This window comes from Dermacentor andersoni, chromosome 1 (genome assembly GCF_023375885.2).
Source record: "Dermacentor andersoni chromosome 1, qqDerAnde1_hic_scaffold, whole genome shotgun sequence".
Classification (NCBI taxonomy): domain Eukaryota; kingdom Metazoa; phylum Arthropoda; class Arachnida; order Ixodida; family Ixodidae; genus Dermacentor; species Dermacentor andersoni.
This window is the reverse complement of record NC_092814.1, coordinates 41990168-42006677: the sequence shown is the minus strand read 5'-3', so window position 1 is coordinate 42006677 and position 16510 is coordinate 41990168. Positions and strand designations below refer to the sequence as shown.

General features: G+C 45.7%; 1 long non-coding RNA gene across 1 annotated transcript; it reads right to left on the bottom strand.

Annotated features, from left to right (window-relative positions):
• Window positions 1-4076: 4076 nt before the first annotated feature.
• LOC126545928 (uncharacterized) lies at window positions 4077-7624 on the bottom strand. The gene is made up of 2 exons (XR_011892148.1): window positions 6467-7624; window positions 4077-4233 (listed from the first exon to the last, which is right to left on the bottom strand). It is a non-coding gene; the product is annotated as an uncharacterized lncRNA (long non-coding RNA).
• Window positions 7625-16510: the final 8886 nt, after the last annotated feature.

Below are 16510 nucleotides of genomic sequence, written 5' to 3'. Positions count from 1 at the left end.
GTGGCACAAAATGTTTTCCCTTCACATCACGCGCAAAAGCGCCACCTGTGCGTTCATGCCATTTCATGCAGCCCTACTTCTGCCGCGGGTTTTACCGCAACGCTTGGTACTGCGGTGAAGTTCAACAAGTTTGTAATTGTGTGGCACGATATGACCGAATTTCATGCTTTGAGACTGAATCTTGAGCTGAGCGGCAGCAAATGGTTACATTCACCTTAAGCACAAGCGCACTGTGGAGTTACTCGTTCGATTCCACGATATGTTTGCGTCTGTCGAGGGCTTTACCTCAACGCTTGGGCAGTGCCGTGAAGTTCGACAAGTTTGTAATTATGTCGCACGATATGACCGAATTTCACGCTTTGAGAGGGCATCTTGAGCGGAGCGGCAGCAAATGGTTACATTCACCTTAAGCGCAAGCGCACTGTGGAGTTACTCGTTCGATTCCACGATATGTTTGCGTCTGTCGAGGGCTTTACCTCAACGCTTGGGCAGTGCCGTGAAGTTCGACAAGTTTGTAATTATGTCGCACGATATGACCGAATTTCACGCTTTGAGACGGCATCTTGAGCGGAGCGGCAGCAAATGGTTACATTCACCTTAAGCACAAGCGCACTGTGGAGTTACTCGTTCGATTCCACGATATGCTTGCGTCTGTCGAGGGCTTTACCTCAACGCTTGGGCAGTGCCATGAAGTTGGACAAGTTTGTAATTATGTCGCACGATATGACCGAATTTCACGCTTTGAGAATGAATCATGAGCGGAGCGGCAGCAAATAGTTACATTCACCTTAAGCACAAGCGCACTGTGGAGTTACTCGTTCGATTCCACGATATGTTTGCGTCTGTCGAGGGCTTTACCTCAACGCTTGGGCAGTGCCGTGAAGTTCGACAAATTTGTAATTATGTCGCACGATATGACCGAATTTCACGCTTTGAGACGGCATCTTGAGCGGAGCGGAAACAAATGGTTACATTCACCTTAAGCACAAGCGCACTGTGGAGTTACTCGTTCGATTCCACGATATGTTTGCATCTGTCGAGGGCTTTACCTCAACGCTTGGGCAGTGCCGTGAAGTTCGACAAGTTTGTAATTATGTCGCACGATATGACCGAATTTCACACTTTGAGACTGAATCTTGAGCTGAGCGGCAGCAAATGGTTACATTCACTTTAAGCACAAGCGCACTGTGGAGTTACTCGTTCGATTCCACGATATGTTTGCGTCTGTCGAGGGCTTTACCTCAACGCTTGGGCAGTGCTGTGAAGTTCGACAAGTTTGTAATTATGTCGCATGATATGACCGAATTTCACGCTTTGAGACGGCATCTTGAGCGGAGCGGCAGCAAATGGTTACATTCACCTTAAGCACAAGCGCACTGTGGCGTTACTCGTTCGATTCCACGATATGTTTGCGTCTGTCGAGGGCTTTACCTCAACGCTTGGGCAGTGCCGTGAAGTTCGACAAGTTTGTAATTATGTCGCACGATATGACCGAATTTCACGCTTTGAGACTGAATCTTCAGCGGAGCGGCAGCAAATAGTTACATTCACATTAAGCACAAGCGCTCTGTGGAGTCATTCGTTCGATTCCACGATGTGTTTATGTCTGCCGAGGGCTTTACCTCAACGCTTGGGCAGTGCGGTGAAGTTCGACAAGTTTGTAATTATGTCGCACGAGCATGATTTCTTCTCTGCTCATAATGCCGACATACATGATTGGCAGACAGGTGAAAGGTTGGACTTAAAGAACATAGTGGTGTCACTTCTAGGTGCTTGACACATTAAGAGACAGCATGACATATTATGAGCATGACACATTAATGCATAATATAAACAGCTGCAAGGACCTACTAATGGGATTTTACTGGGACAATGTTAGTTTATTACTTTGAATGTGATAGCATTATAGGTGAACTTCAACCGCTTTGAAGGATCTAGCAGAAAATGTAGCCTGATCCCAAAGGCAGTGCAGTCTAACACATCATCTCAAAGTACCAGCTGTCAAGAGGGAAGAATGCGAGAAACTGGCATGTTTTGCACGCACCAGATGTTTCAAAGAGTGACTTTGGCACAAGTGAAGTATATGTGCAATTATGGGTTAACGGTTAGAACATTGGGCCGCTTTGCTAGAAGATGGATTCAATCCCACCAACAGTCACACACTGCTTTATAGCCTTATGGATGTACTTCATCCACTTTGGAGGTGGGTTGAGTGTGCACGATTGTGTCACAGTGTGCATGAAATCACAAGTTTGTGAGAGGTACAAGTTATAGGAACGTCACTTTGATAAATGAGTATGTGCAAGATTACACATGCATAGAAATGTCACAATCATCACAACCTATTGCATACTTAGACAGTTAGCAGTGCTATGTTTTAGTCTAGTTTTTTAAATTTACTTATGCTCAATGGCTGGAGAAACATTAGCACATGCAAGGAATCCTCGAAACAGAATTCTGCGACACTCTGCACATGACCTATGCGGTTAGGCACTGGGAAAGGGGGTGGGTCAAGTGCATAGTTTCACCGCAGCATGGTAGGATGTTTAGGGGGGCAGTCAACGAATACATTTTTGAGCTACGTGTATGTTTAGTGTGCTCTACCAACTCTGAAATGCCAAGGAAATAAGTGTGTAGTAACTTTCATATGATTATTTAGATTTCTTTCTTGGTGCAGAGAAAAGGCACTTTAAGCCATATGGGTTCACTTTATGGTGGAAGCCTAGAACAGCTACTCGTGACCTGAAGCATCCGAACAACAGGGTGATATGAATTTCAATGTGGCAAAGCATGCTGTGTAAGTCTTAGTTTTTATTGGTTAGCTTGGCCTGCAGCGAAATAATAAAAAGCCATAAATTTCTAGTAGCTTAATCACGAAATGCTTAAGTTGTGCATGTTTACGTGTTTTCTCCACACCACATTTAATTTGTAGCTTTTCCTCTAGATGTTTAATACAAATGAGCTTTCACTTTGCTACTTATTTGATTGAAAATTGTTGCATGCTCAACAGTGTTATAGTGTAGTGGAAGTCAGTATATGAACAAAGCATGGAAAGCTTTATTTAGGTGAGTGCTCTACACCAAGTTTTACCAATTGTGAACTTGAAATTATTTTTATCCCTCAGATATGTCACCTTTTCATGCCCATTTCATGTAGTGAAGCAGGTTACCTTTATATAGCTCTTTTAATCAGCACAGATTTCTCTGCTACAGTAAAGTAACATTTAGATGGGCTACACTGTCGTACACCAAAAAATGTGCTGTATTCTTTCAGTCAAACAAACTAAGAATAATATTGAATTAATATTGAGGCTGTTTTCAGGTAACATTCAAAATGCCCTTTTCACTGAACATTCATGCAATACACATAAGTCTTGCAGCGAAATGTCTATGGGATACCCAGAAAATGTTCTAGAAAAAAAAAATGTATGCATAGTGCATGCAAAAATGTAATCTGGATGACTGAATTGTGTTACAATTCTTTAAAGTATGCTCAGATTAGGTACAGGGGCCCAATACTTGATCACCCATGCAACAGTGAAAGACAATCGAACAGTAAATGTGTGTTGTGCTTTTCAAGTGAGTTCATTGCAAAACAGTGTAATCTGGACTTGAGTGTTGGGTTGTTATAGAGTGCTGCCCTTTAGCATGAACTTTTTAAATGCTGTCTCTGTTCATTTGTGTTCATGACCAATAAAAATTGTGGACAAAGCTATACCTTGCCTCAATTTTGACAGTGACAAGCATCTGATCAAGAAGGAGTATTTAAAAAGACTCGCCTAGGAATTAATTGGCACATACTTAACGTAGTTAGTGCAAAAAGAAACTTGTGTGTAGGCTAGTTTGTTCTTGAACATGGAAGCCAAGTTGTGCTGCATAGCTGATGCAAAATACGCCTAAATAAGAATGCGAAGGCACTCAAGATGGTGCACAATCATCTTCTGTGTTTCATATTAACTATGCAGTGCAAGTTGGTTTCATAGCAGGTGAGTGTTATGCATCTGCAAAAAAGAAAGTTATAGCTTATATGCTGCACTGGCCTGTTACATACACAATGCCAGCTTTGCAAGAAAATAAATATGTATAATCAATCTTTTATTGGCAGAACCATTACAGCAAAATATACAAGTCTGATTTTCCATCTTAGACAATAGTGTAATATTTCGATAGAGGTACAGACGCTCCTGATGACTTGATGGTAGTGTGAATGCATGCAGCTGGTACATCAGTGGACCTGTACAAGAGGGGAAAAAACGCAGGTGAAGTACAAAGGATTAAAAAGAATCTGCAACTTGCACTCTGAGATCAACATGTCACTGTGACAACCTGAGTGCTGCTGTTGAGGATTTTCTTAGCCTGTTGGTCCGCGGGCACAAGTGCCTGTCTTGCATGAAGCTACTTAGCGCAGCTTCATGACAAGAGTTTTCTCTATCCGCCACCCGAGAACGCGCTCTGTAGCCGTCAGGCTCCGCCGAGAGACTTGCGGCAACAGGAAGGTAATGCGGCAATGTCAGTACAGATTTCGGTTGCTAAAGCAGTACCAGACCGATGGCAAGCAAATTTTGTAACACAGTTGAATATCCAAAATACTTGCTACTACTTAGAAGCAGATTGATGAGGTTTCCAAATTGAATAATACAAAGTGAACCTGCCAACATTAAAGCTTCAACCACAAGAAACACATTCCTGACGGATTGTTGACGCCAGCTGCCATCGTCAAGAACGATGAGATGCTGGGGTTGATGCTCTAGATGCTGAATTGTGCCCATGTCAAATCAAATAGCCGGCCAAAAATATGTTGGAAACTTGTTCCTTGTGAATGACCCAGTTTGGATTATTTGCTAACAAGGTGTCTATTTTTTCTAAAACCATTTCTCCGTGAGCCTGCTCGTTGCGAATAGGAATAGAAAACCTTTGCTTGTAATTGTTAACATCTTTTGTAGTTAATTTCTTGCCCGTTTTCTGTTCGACCAAATTTTTAAAATACTTTGGGCCAATATTACATTTGGCAAAATCAAAGAATTCTACCTTCTCTGCATCGTTTAAAAGCCTGCTTTGAGGATACAAGTCATAATACTTCGTGACGTGATTATGCTTAGCTTGCAGCTTGGTTATTTTGTAGTGAAGAGTAGGTGATTTGCACAGGCTTACTGAAACTGCCATTTCACAACCAGTACCATTGTATGCTTGCTTGGGTCGCTTTCCTGTGCCTCTTGGTTTTATAGCACGACCATGAGCACAGCTATATGAAATCCTAATATACTCAAACTCTTTAGATTCTGTTGCAAATGGACTTCTATGAGACCTATTTATTGTGACTATGTGCTTGCCCTCCCTGCACCATTCATCAAAGTTTTGCCTAAACGAAATAAAATTATCAAATGTTGCATTTAAATAAACTTTGCTGCCTCCACCATGCAATAAAGTGACAGTGTTAGGAACTCTGGTTGTGTTAGCACCAGCTCCTTCACAAACAGCCTGGGCATCAGAGCTGGCAGGCCTGCAGCTGGATGTCAAAGCAGACTCACAACACCTACGTCGCGTGGGAGCAATGCACGCAGCTTTGTCAAGGTCACCAGCCTCTGTGCCAGGATTGCTCGTCATCTGCCCTCCATCTTGCATTGTTTCTGACCTACAGCATTTGCAGACAATGACCTCATTTGGAACACCATTTATGACAGGTCTGCACTCAGCCATAGCAACTACCAAGCAGTCTTTATTCTGCCTGCTAGCCACATGCTGCACCTTGCCAAAACTATCACAAATGGCGCCATGGGGGGCACTGGCTTGTCCTTCAAGCTTGCTACCAGGGACAGCAGAAGGAGCAGACTCAGACTTTATACTGTCAATGCATGTCTGTTTCTGGCTTACAACTGCTCTCAAAGGTGAAGCGAACTTCAAGAACTTGGCAGCTGTCACAGCAAGAACTTTGCCTTTCCTGTCTGCAGGTCACAGCTCCATTCTTGCTTGTGCAGTGCTGCAGCCTTCCACCTCCTCCTCGATACTACCAGTTTCCGCTCCCTGTCGCCACAGTGGGAGACAGCCTTTGGCACAGCTGCTTCTTGAGCACTGGCCTCTCCTTCCCCCACAGGTGAGCACACAACAGGAGCACTCTCATGCGTTTGTGTGGCTCTCCTAGTTTTCTAGACAAAAGTGGTGCTTGCACCTCAACCAGGGATCATTGGCTCAGCAGACCTCCCCTCGGCTCCCCTCCCCTCCCCTCGACCTACTTGGTACACTTGTGCCATGGAAAGTGGGGAAAGGCAGGCTGTCTCAGGTGAACCAAGCCTTGCTTCCCTTGCAACGGACACGGACACCGCCAACAAGTGAAAATCCAGCACCTTGAAGGGTTCTGGTAGGCTGGCTGGTGCCGTGCCTCTGCAAGGGAGCAGTGCTGGCTTTCCAGACAGGAGCTGGTGCTGTGGAAGGTCCACTTGCTGCTTGCGAAGAAATTAAAATATGCAAACCAAGCGGGGGAAAGTCAGCCTCGGAGATGGCAGGGATGCTGTCCTGCCAAGTCCAACTGGTCCATGAAGAAGGTGCCTGGGTCTCCTTGTAGGACTGCTGGATGCGGCTTCTCTCCAGATGGATGGACAGGGTGCAGGCCCCCTGGTACAGGAAGTCTGCAGCACCTTGTTACCAAAGCGGCTCGGGTGGACACCATCTCTGCTCAGGCAACTGGGCCAGTTGTCCACGAGACCACCCAGGAATGTGTAGCCGCACTCGTGGCAGTTCTGCATCAGGGCAGTGTTAATCTTTTTGTAGTTATCATTCAGGTCATGCAACCATGAGGACTGAGCTTCCCATGAGCTGTACTGATTCTGCCCCCGAGGAAGAATGGCAGAATAAGCTACATGCACGATGGGATTTCTCTCAATGATCCCCTGAGCGAGCTGGCGATACTTGTCCATGCACACGCTGACACTGTCAACGGTGTTGTTAGTGCCAACGTGCACAATGACAACATCAAAACCAGCTAGCTTGTCAGCAATCATTGACAGCAAATGCTCAATCCTTACTCCTCTATGCGCGGCAACACTGACTAACTACGACGCGATGGGAAATACTGGTCCGCGTATTTCACCATCGAGTCACCGGCAACCAAAACACGTGTCATGTTGCAAGCAGTGCAATCTAAAATGACACGTAGAAGAAAAAAAAAAGACTGCGAGAAAATAAATCTGAGCTTTTTCACAAACGAAAGGAGGCTACCTTCTAGTCAGCACTATATATACGTTGAATCCGAGAAATCCGCGCTAGGGTTGAACAAAGCAAGCGGTCGCGAACGACAGCAAGATCGGCAAATACGCGACAAACAATCAAAATACCATCAAAATACTTATTAGAATAGATATAAATAACGCTAGCAAATATAAGATAACCCTGCAAAGCAGCTTTCGCGTATATAGAAGGATGATGTCAAAGGCTTGCGAGGATGCAGCAGAACCAGGCCTTGGGTCCAGCACCAGAAGCAGCAGAAAAGCACGACCCACAAGCGCGGCTGACGGGATGCGTACTGAATGTCACGTGCGAACAAGCAATCAAACCACGCGCCCTCGTAAAAACGGAAATGCGCGTGCATGTGACGTTGACATTTAGTGACGTCACTTTCGTGCGTTGCAGGAGTCGATTCTGTGTGGAGTCATCTGGGGAGCACCGCGTTGCACCAGTCTTTGCCATTTGTTTATCGCTGTTGCGTAATCTCTCTTCTGTGGGATCTGCGTTCGGCAGAAAGCGGTGCAGCTGGGGTGGCGTCAAAGCGGCCCTCGGCGACCTCCGGTAGCACAGAATCTACGTTGTGTGACCTGTGCTTCTGTAGGATCCGGTGGTACTGAGCGTCGCCGTGTCATAGAATAAAGAACCAATTTTCTGCTGTGTCCTCTCTTACCTAACTATGCGTCTTTGCTTGACATGGGTTGACAGACGCTGAGGGAGAAGATATATGTGTGCTGCTAGCCACGACAACTCACGACAGGCTAATTAATGCTTGTAAAACAAAATGTTAGAAAGCTTAATTTTCTTTTGATTTAGGAAAAAACTCTGGCAGAGCGGACCCATCCAAATAGTTATGGCGGGCCATGCAGAGCGAAACGCGGTACACTATAGTGACCTAGTACCCTCTAGCAGTACTGACCGCGGCAGAAACACCAGTACAAGTTGCTGTTTTTCCCTACGTGCTTATACTTGCTTTTGGCGACGAAGTGGCCTTTGTCGAGGTCTACCGCCAGTGGCGTAACAACTATTTTTCGAGTGGGGGGCAATATATATATATATATATATATATATATATATATATATATATATATATATATATATATATATATATATATATATATATATATCAGGGGCGTAGCCAAAGTGCTTATGGGGCTGCGTTTTTCACGTGTTGTCGTGACAACCACGCGGCGAACTTCGGTGCGTGATTGTTTTTCTCTGGCCGAGTGGATTTTGGCCTTACAGAGTTTTGGACGCTTACTGGCTAGCTGACGAGAAAAAGAAGCAATGGTCGCTCGCCACCACCACTGCGGGGTCTCGACGGATTGCAACGCGTTCGCTTGAGGGCATCACCTTCATTTCGATGTTATCGCAACCTCTCCGGAAAGACTTTTGTCTCGCCAGTGTAGGATAATGAGCAGCATGCATATGGTTCTCTGTGGACCAAGCGTCTCCCGTTTTCTTCGATATTTCTTTGGTAGCCACATTAGGTGCCCAAAGTAGGCATTCGATTGTGGCCAACATGCTTTCCTTTGCGTTTTTTCATTCCGGTGCCCGCGCCCCACAAAAGGAAAAAAAAAAAAATGTTGTGTCGCAGCGAATCGTCGCATGCTGAAAGTTCGATTTTGTTACTTCTTTTGCAGAAAGAAATGGGCCACGGCACTCTTCAGTTTCTTTCTATGAAAGACATCTATAGCGGCTCCACAGCCACCGTAGTTCTCCATAAAGAAAACAATAAAATCCCCATAAAGAAAGGCGTCAGGCAGGGAGATACGATCTCTCCAATGCTATTCACAGCGTGTTTACAGGAGTTAGTCAGAGACCTGGATTGGGAAGAATTGGGGATAAAAGTTAATGGAGAATACCTTAGTAACTTGCGATTCGCGGATGATATTGCCTTGCTTAGTAACTCAGGGGACCAATTGCAATGCATGCTCACTGACCTGGAGAGGCAAAGCAGAAGAGTGGGTCTAAAAATTAATCTGCAGAAAACTAAAGTAATGTTTAACAGCCTCGGAAGACAACAGCAATTTACAATAGGTAGCGAGGCACTGGAAGTGGTAAGGGAATACATCTACTTAGGGCAGGTAGTGACGGCGGATCCGGATCATGAGACGGAAATAATCAGAAGAATAAGAATGGGCTGGGGTGCGTTTGGCAGGCATTCTCAGATCATGAACAGCAGGTTGCCATTATCCCTCAAGAGAAAAGTGTATAATAGCTGTGTCTTACCAGTACTCACCCACGGGGCAGAAACCTGGAGGCTTACGAAAAGGGTTCTACTAAAATTGAGGACGACGCAACGAGCTATGGAAAGAAGAATGATGGGTGTAACGTTAAGGGATAAGAAAAGAGCAGATTGGGTGAGGGATAAACGCGAGGTAATGACATCTTAGTTGAAATCAAGAAAAAGAAATGGGCATGGGCAGGACATGTAATGAGGAGGGAAGGTAACCGATGGTCATTAAGGGTTACGGACTGGATTCCAAGGGAATGGAAGCGTAGCAGGGGGCGGCAGAAAGTCAGGTGGGCGGATGAGATTAAGAAGTTTGCAGGGACGACATGGCCACAATTAGTACATGACCGGGGTTGTTGGAGAAGTATGGGAGAGCCGTTTGCCCTGCAGTGGGCGTAACCAGGCTGCTGCTGCTGCTGATGATGATGATGATGACTGTTCAGTTGCCGGATACTCTATATTATTGCCAATTACATGGACACTCAAGTGGCATTCCTGTCGTCGCCGTCGCCGTCATGTTCCGTATGAAGTCCAAGGGCGATAACATCGTCACCGCGCGCCGCATGATTTATGAGCGAGTGAAAGCGTAGGTGGGGGGGTGGGTGAGCCGACGATGGTGGGTGGGCAACGGAGAAAAGTGGGGAGGAAGCGCGCCGCATCGGAGTGAGTGGAGGGAGGTGGGGGGGGATTAGGATTCTGTGATCTGTGAATCTGATTACGCAACATGTTTATTTGCCTTGTTTGACACACTATACAGGGTGTTTCAGCGAACTTTAGGCAGAGTTTAAAACTATGCCGATGCGACCAAATGCATGTTGGTTCCTTTTGTATGCAGCGTGTCATGCTATTTCTGTATATTGTTTAATTTGATAATTAGTCAAGATTAATTAACCTATTTCTGAAGCAACGAAGCTAGGAAAAAAAATTCAATTAGAAAGTTGCAGAGCGGTTTGCAAAACGTTCGAATAAACAGTTTCTGTCTTTCTATTAGGTATTATTTTTCAGCTTGCTGCGGATACCCGCCAAATAAAAAAAAAAGGAAACACAACGTGACATGCCCGCTTGCGCGTCGTGATTTCACTGTTTCCAAGCATTCTGCGCACAAACTGCCATAGGTACGCTGCCGCTTAAGCGACAGGGAAGTGACGCAAGCGTTGGCTGTTCGATTTAAGCTAGCAACCATTATCGCTCGCGCTGCGTAAAGCGACTGACTGACGTGGTGGTGGGGGTAGGTGGTAGTTCCATACAGCGATAAACAAACTATCGTGCATCGGCTGTTATAGCGCGAGAAATTTCGTGATACCTTTTTCCAACGAGGAAACAGCAGACATGATCCTTGTCCTAGGAGCTGCAAGCGTACAGAGACGGCAGGCTGCAAGAACATTTCGAAGCTGGCACCGCGGTACGCGACCTAGCCGGATGACGATATTCAGTACCTACGAGTCGCTGAAGCAAGCCAGAAGCTTCACAAGACAGAGTCAGAGAGCTTCAGTCATAAATAATCAGGTTCACTCCAACGTTTTGTCTTTCATGGCGGCTAATCCACACGCTAGCACGCGCAGCGTGGCGCACAGCTCGGTGTGTCCAACTCAACTACCTGGATGATTTTTAAAACAGCTCGACTGCACCCCAATTATCTGCAGTTGCATCGATGCCTGGAGTCAAGGGATCTCCAAAAGAAACTAGACTTGGCGAATTGGAATTTGATTCAGGAGGAGCAGGATTCTGACTTTCTCACCAAGGTACTCTGGACTGACGAGGCTAACTTTTTCCAAAATTACCAAGTAAATATCCACAACGCACACTAGTCGAGTGAGAAAAATCCCCACTGGTTAGGAATATTCCACCACCCATATCAGTGGTCCTTTAACGTTTGGTGCGGAATATATGACAGCACAGTCATTGGCCCAGTGTTTTTTAACACTCTGACTGGCATGAGGTATCTAAGTGAGTTCCTCAAAGGGCCGGTTGTAGACTTCTGCTGCAACCTGCCCGGCTTGACGCAATGTGGTATCAGCGCGACAGGTCCCCAGCCCACAGCTGCAGTCAAGCACGAGCATGGCTTGATGTTACCTTTCCAGGGCAATGGATAGGGAGAAATGGGCCTGTCCTGTGGCCAGCAAGGTCACCCGGCCTCAGCACTCTTGACTTTTTCTTGTGGGGCTATATTAAGGATCACGTAGACACGACGGCACTGACGACTCCAGAAGCCTTGCAGGAGAAGATAATTGAAGTCTGCCACATCATTTCACAGACGGTATTCAAGGCAGCGACAGCAAGCCTTCTCAGAAGATCCCAGTGTTGTATCGCTGCAGAAGGCGACCTCTTCGACCACTTGCTGGGAAAGCGCATGAAAAATAAACGTAAATTCAGTGAAAGACGGCGTCTGGTCATTTAAGATACTCTTATTCTACCATTTTTAGTCTTCTGAAAACTGAGTTTTTTTTATTTAGGGATGTTCAATTGCCTTACAGCTATGCGAAGTAACGGACTTTTTGCTTCCGGAAGCACAAGCGATAACCGCTTCGTTTGCTTATCGCTATAACGAACTGTCGCGAGGGGAGCACATCGCTGGCGTAAATGGGACAGCCAAAACCTACGTCGCTGCCCTGTCGCCTTTTAAGTGGCAGCGCGCCTATGGCTGTTTGTGCGCGGAACGTTTGGGAGCAGTGCAATCACGACGTGTAAGCGGGCATGCCACTTGGTGCTTTGTATTTCGCGGGCATCATCAGTAAGCTAAAATACACTAATACTAAATGGATAGAAAGACAGAAACTGTTTATTCGGACGTTTTGCAAACCACTCTGCAACTTCCTAATTGGAATTTTCCCCCTAGCTTCGTTACTTCAGAAGTTGGTTAATTAATCTTGACTGTAAATCTAATTAGGCAAAAATACAAAAAATAGCGGGACACACTACATACATTTGGTCGCGTCGCCTTAGAGTGCATCGGCATATTTTTAAACTCTGGCTAAAGTTAGTTGAGACACCCTGTATACGGGTACTTTTGCTTAGATACGTAGATTTATTGGAGACTTGTACGTATATTTAAATATATTGTTGCGAGGTTTTATGGATACATGCAGTGAACTTTGTTCTCAGGGACACTTTTTTGCCCTTTATCAAGCTTTATCTTCGCATTTGTGTATTCCATTTCTAATGTATATTTTGCAGAACTCCTGCTTTTTATATTTGATCTCTGTTGCGACTATAATTTCGGTGCAAGTACAATACACGACTGGTGACAGCTGCTTCTGCGTAACACATTGAAACGAAGGACAGTGTCACTGAGATTTTTCCCTGGCCGTTGCATATGTACAAAAACGCAAACAAGGTTCTTGAATGACAAAGTTTCATTAAAATATCTGTCCTCAACTCGTTCATTTCACGGCCTTTACATTCATCATATCAGCGGCATGCACTGCTTTGCTGATTTCGAACTGATATAGTTCTAAAGTTCGTGTGATATTTTCTTTACTTATTAAATAGACAGAAACGTGGAAGCATTGATATCAGTTAATGGCACAATTTTTGGGACATACCACAATATTCTTTAATGAAAAATACATAGTTTACTTGTCAGTGCGCAGCGTACAAGAATTCGTGTGCTGCATCTTCTTTGGCAATGACAATGCAGTTAATATTCGTGTATTTGATCCCTCGACAAATTCTGCAAGGAGCAGGCCGAACTCCAACGGGAGCCCCCACCCCCCCAACGAAATTTCTGGCTACGCCACTGATATATATATATATAAGAGAGAGAGAGAGAAAGAGATCTGGAGAAAATATTAAAATAACACTGCACACACTATAACACAAGTAACAAACGCACATAGTGTCATTACGGGCATCAGCACCGAAAGCGTGGTATACATAATTATTTGGTGCTGTCGCCACGTCACATCGGGAAAATCTCACGCAACTTTTAACAAATATAGACGACATCCAAAAATGTACACACTAAGCGGAATGCCAAAGCACTGAACTGTCACTCAAACAAAGCGGAACTGTGAATGACATGAAGTCGATAAAGGCGCTAACGACATGCCTCTGCTTATCAGGGAACGACCACAGTCCAAGCACTTGTCTTATATATAGAGGGCGTTTGTAAAGGAGGTTCAAACGGTCGTGCAGGCGAAACCTGTCGGATCATATATATTGTGGCCATTCTGTATAAGTAGATGCTCCACTCAAGCGTCGGGGTTATCGCAGAGACTGTACTATCCGGGGACGTTCTTCTTTTAATGACTCAAGACGGGATCCAAGCGTAGACGATGGGAAAGCGTGTCGAACGTGCCGGTCAACTTTTTGGCTTGGCAGGAACCGTAGGATTGCGTCGACTCTATCAGTATATTATGCTTCTCCAATACAACAACAACAACAACAACAACAACAAAAACGTATCCAGCTTTTTTGGACACGAGGGCTTAGTTCGCGTGAATGTCACCACATGGCGTACTGACCTTAAACTTTTCAAGCTTCCCGCGGTGACGCGTTGATGACGTCAACAACACAAAAATAAAGTAATTAAAAGCAATCCCTGCTCATTGAACTTCGCCACAATGCTTGTCCCGCCGGCGTTATCAGTGTTCTTGATAAAGCGCAGCCGCTCGTCGGCTGGAAATGACCTATCATCCTAAGAGCGTTTAGTCGCGACGAGCGATGATTGATTCTGGGCTTTTGATACGGTTCTTCTTTTTTCGTCTTTTCCTTTTTTCGATGATACTGAGTAAACAAGCTAGGGTAATCGTCGCAAGCACTCCGTGGCAGCCTTTCTTCGATCGGCTCACATTCTTAACGTCCGAACATCGCACAGCGTCAACGAGAGACGCCGTCGTGGAAGGCTTTTGATTTTGACCTATCGATTTCGTTAAGGTGTTGCCAATTATTTCCCTAGCGACTTTGCTATGGGCTACCGCAGCAGCTGCAAATCGAGATGTGCTTAAGTATTAAGATATATACATTGATATGTTAATTTCGCACCTTGAGACAAAAGGCATGGTGTTAGATTCGTCGGACGATCCTACCGCTGTCGACCAGATGTAGGAGTCGTCGGACTAACTCGCCGCTGCCACCATTTGAAGGAGTTGAAGGTCGTAGAGAGGAACTCGGTGAACAGGATTTATTTACATATTAACAGTTTAAGCAAGATACATTGGCAGTCTAGCGCGACTCCCATATGGAGCCCGCAAGACTAACATACAGCAAACAGCTTACGAGCACACAGCTCACTAGTACATTTCTAGTATGACAGAGCACTCAGCTCCCGACAACGAGCACGACACGAGCACGACACGAGCACGCTCTAGCAGCCGGCAAACGCTGCTTATAAGCTCTCCGCTTGACGTCATAGTTCGACGTCATCGTTCGACGTCACTCTTCGAGGTCCCCGTGGACGGAGTCCCAGTGGACGGAAATGTTCGTGTTGCACACACACACAGGTGAAAAGGCCAGACAGTTCTCGGTACCGCCCAGCTTTCAGTGCCGACGTCAGAGGGCTTCGTAGAACTCTGCTTTGTCCCGGATGGCTCGGCCAAGTACCAATTTCCTGAGTTGATCGCGCGCCACGTGGCTGCCGGCCCTTCGCAGTTCTCCGAAGGGCGCCCCGTCTGGTGGGCTTGGAACACGCGCAGCGGGCTGAAAGCTGGCACGTTGCCACCCCGTACGGCCATTCTTAACAGCTCCTCCATGGCCCGGAAAATCTCGCCTGGCCAGTGCTGGCAACCGCTGGGCAGGAAGAGAATGGTTGGCGAGCAAGACGATGGCTTTGCTCTCTGCAACCCCTGCGTACTTGGAATGCCTTCAACCATCTTACAACAACTGGCACAGAAGAGCCGACCCGGCAACACAATACCGCTCAGCGTTCAAACGCCCGGAATCAGCTGCTAACCCACCAGGCCTCCTATCACAATTCCAATGCAAGTCACTCAACTGGGAATCCCAAATTTTGCCCTAAAATTTCGTGCCGCCAAAGCGAGCGTTCACGTTCCCCTTTCAGTTCGACCAAACCTGACTGTCGTGCTGCACAAGAGTAAAGGTTTACGCAGAATTAAACCGAAGGCTCTCAAACACCAATACCCAAACATAACATAAGCAGCCTAACTTCACGAACAGCCTGTTCTTACCCTATCGCAGTGGCGTACTTATCTCACGTACTGTTGCCACTGAACAGTCTGGCCAACTCCACAGGTACGCAATCACAATCGCGCTAGCTTTGTGGTCCCTATTCCGAACACGTGCTTGCATCCAACAAAGTTTTCATCACGCTGACTCACATTTGTTCCTTTAGTCCACACAGGACACGTTCCTTAAACAAACAACCAAATTTGCGTAACTTACGCATCACAGAGGAACCTTCGAACAAATGTGTCTTCTAATAACTAGCTCTACGCACGCGTACTAGAGAAGTCAGAATACGGCTGCCCTCAACACACACGAGCAACCCAGACATAAATCTGCTTCTTTCCGTCCACACAGGACACGCGCTAATGGACTTAAGAGCTCTTGTCAGTGCAAATCGTGCACTTACTGAAAATCTACGCGCTTAACCTTAGAAAATTCAAAATACACTTAAAAAAAAGAAGGTTAAATAACACACACGCGCGTTACGATAGGCCTCTCAACGATAACCTTGACCTTCAGGTTACTCACACACACAAAAAAGCAAGCCTATATACTTATTAATGAACAGCTCGCGAAACTACATGTTTACTTAAAACGCGTCTTTCAAATCTCCAGCTTCTCAAACAAAACATAAACAAAGCTCATACTTTTACATATTGAAAGAAACTTAAATCGCGAAAACTATCCGAGTGCTCAAAAATAAAACAAAACAACATGCTTTACTTCCACGTAAGCTCCCTTGGCCTCCCGTTCCAAGCATTTACAACTGACTCATAGTTTTGAGCCGTACTCGAGGTGGTCGCGGTCCGAAAGCTACTCTGGCTACGGGGGAACAACAAAAGGGCTGACTCACTATCAGCTCCCCCAAGACGTTAGAGTCCCCTGCCAATTTGCGCCCTGGCGCCCCGCTTTCATCATGACCTCGATTGACCGCGTC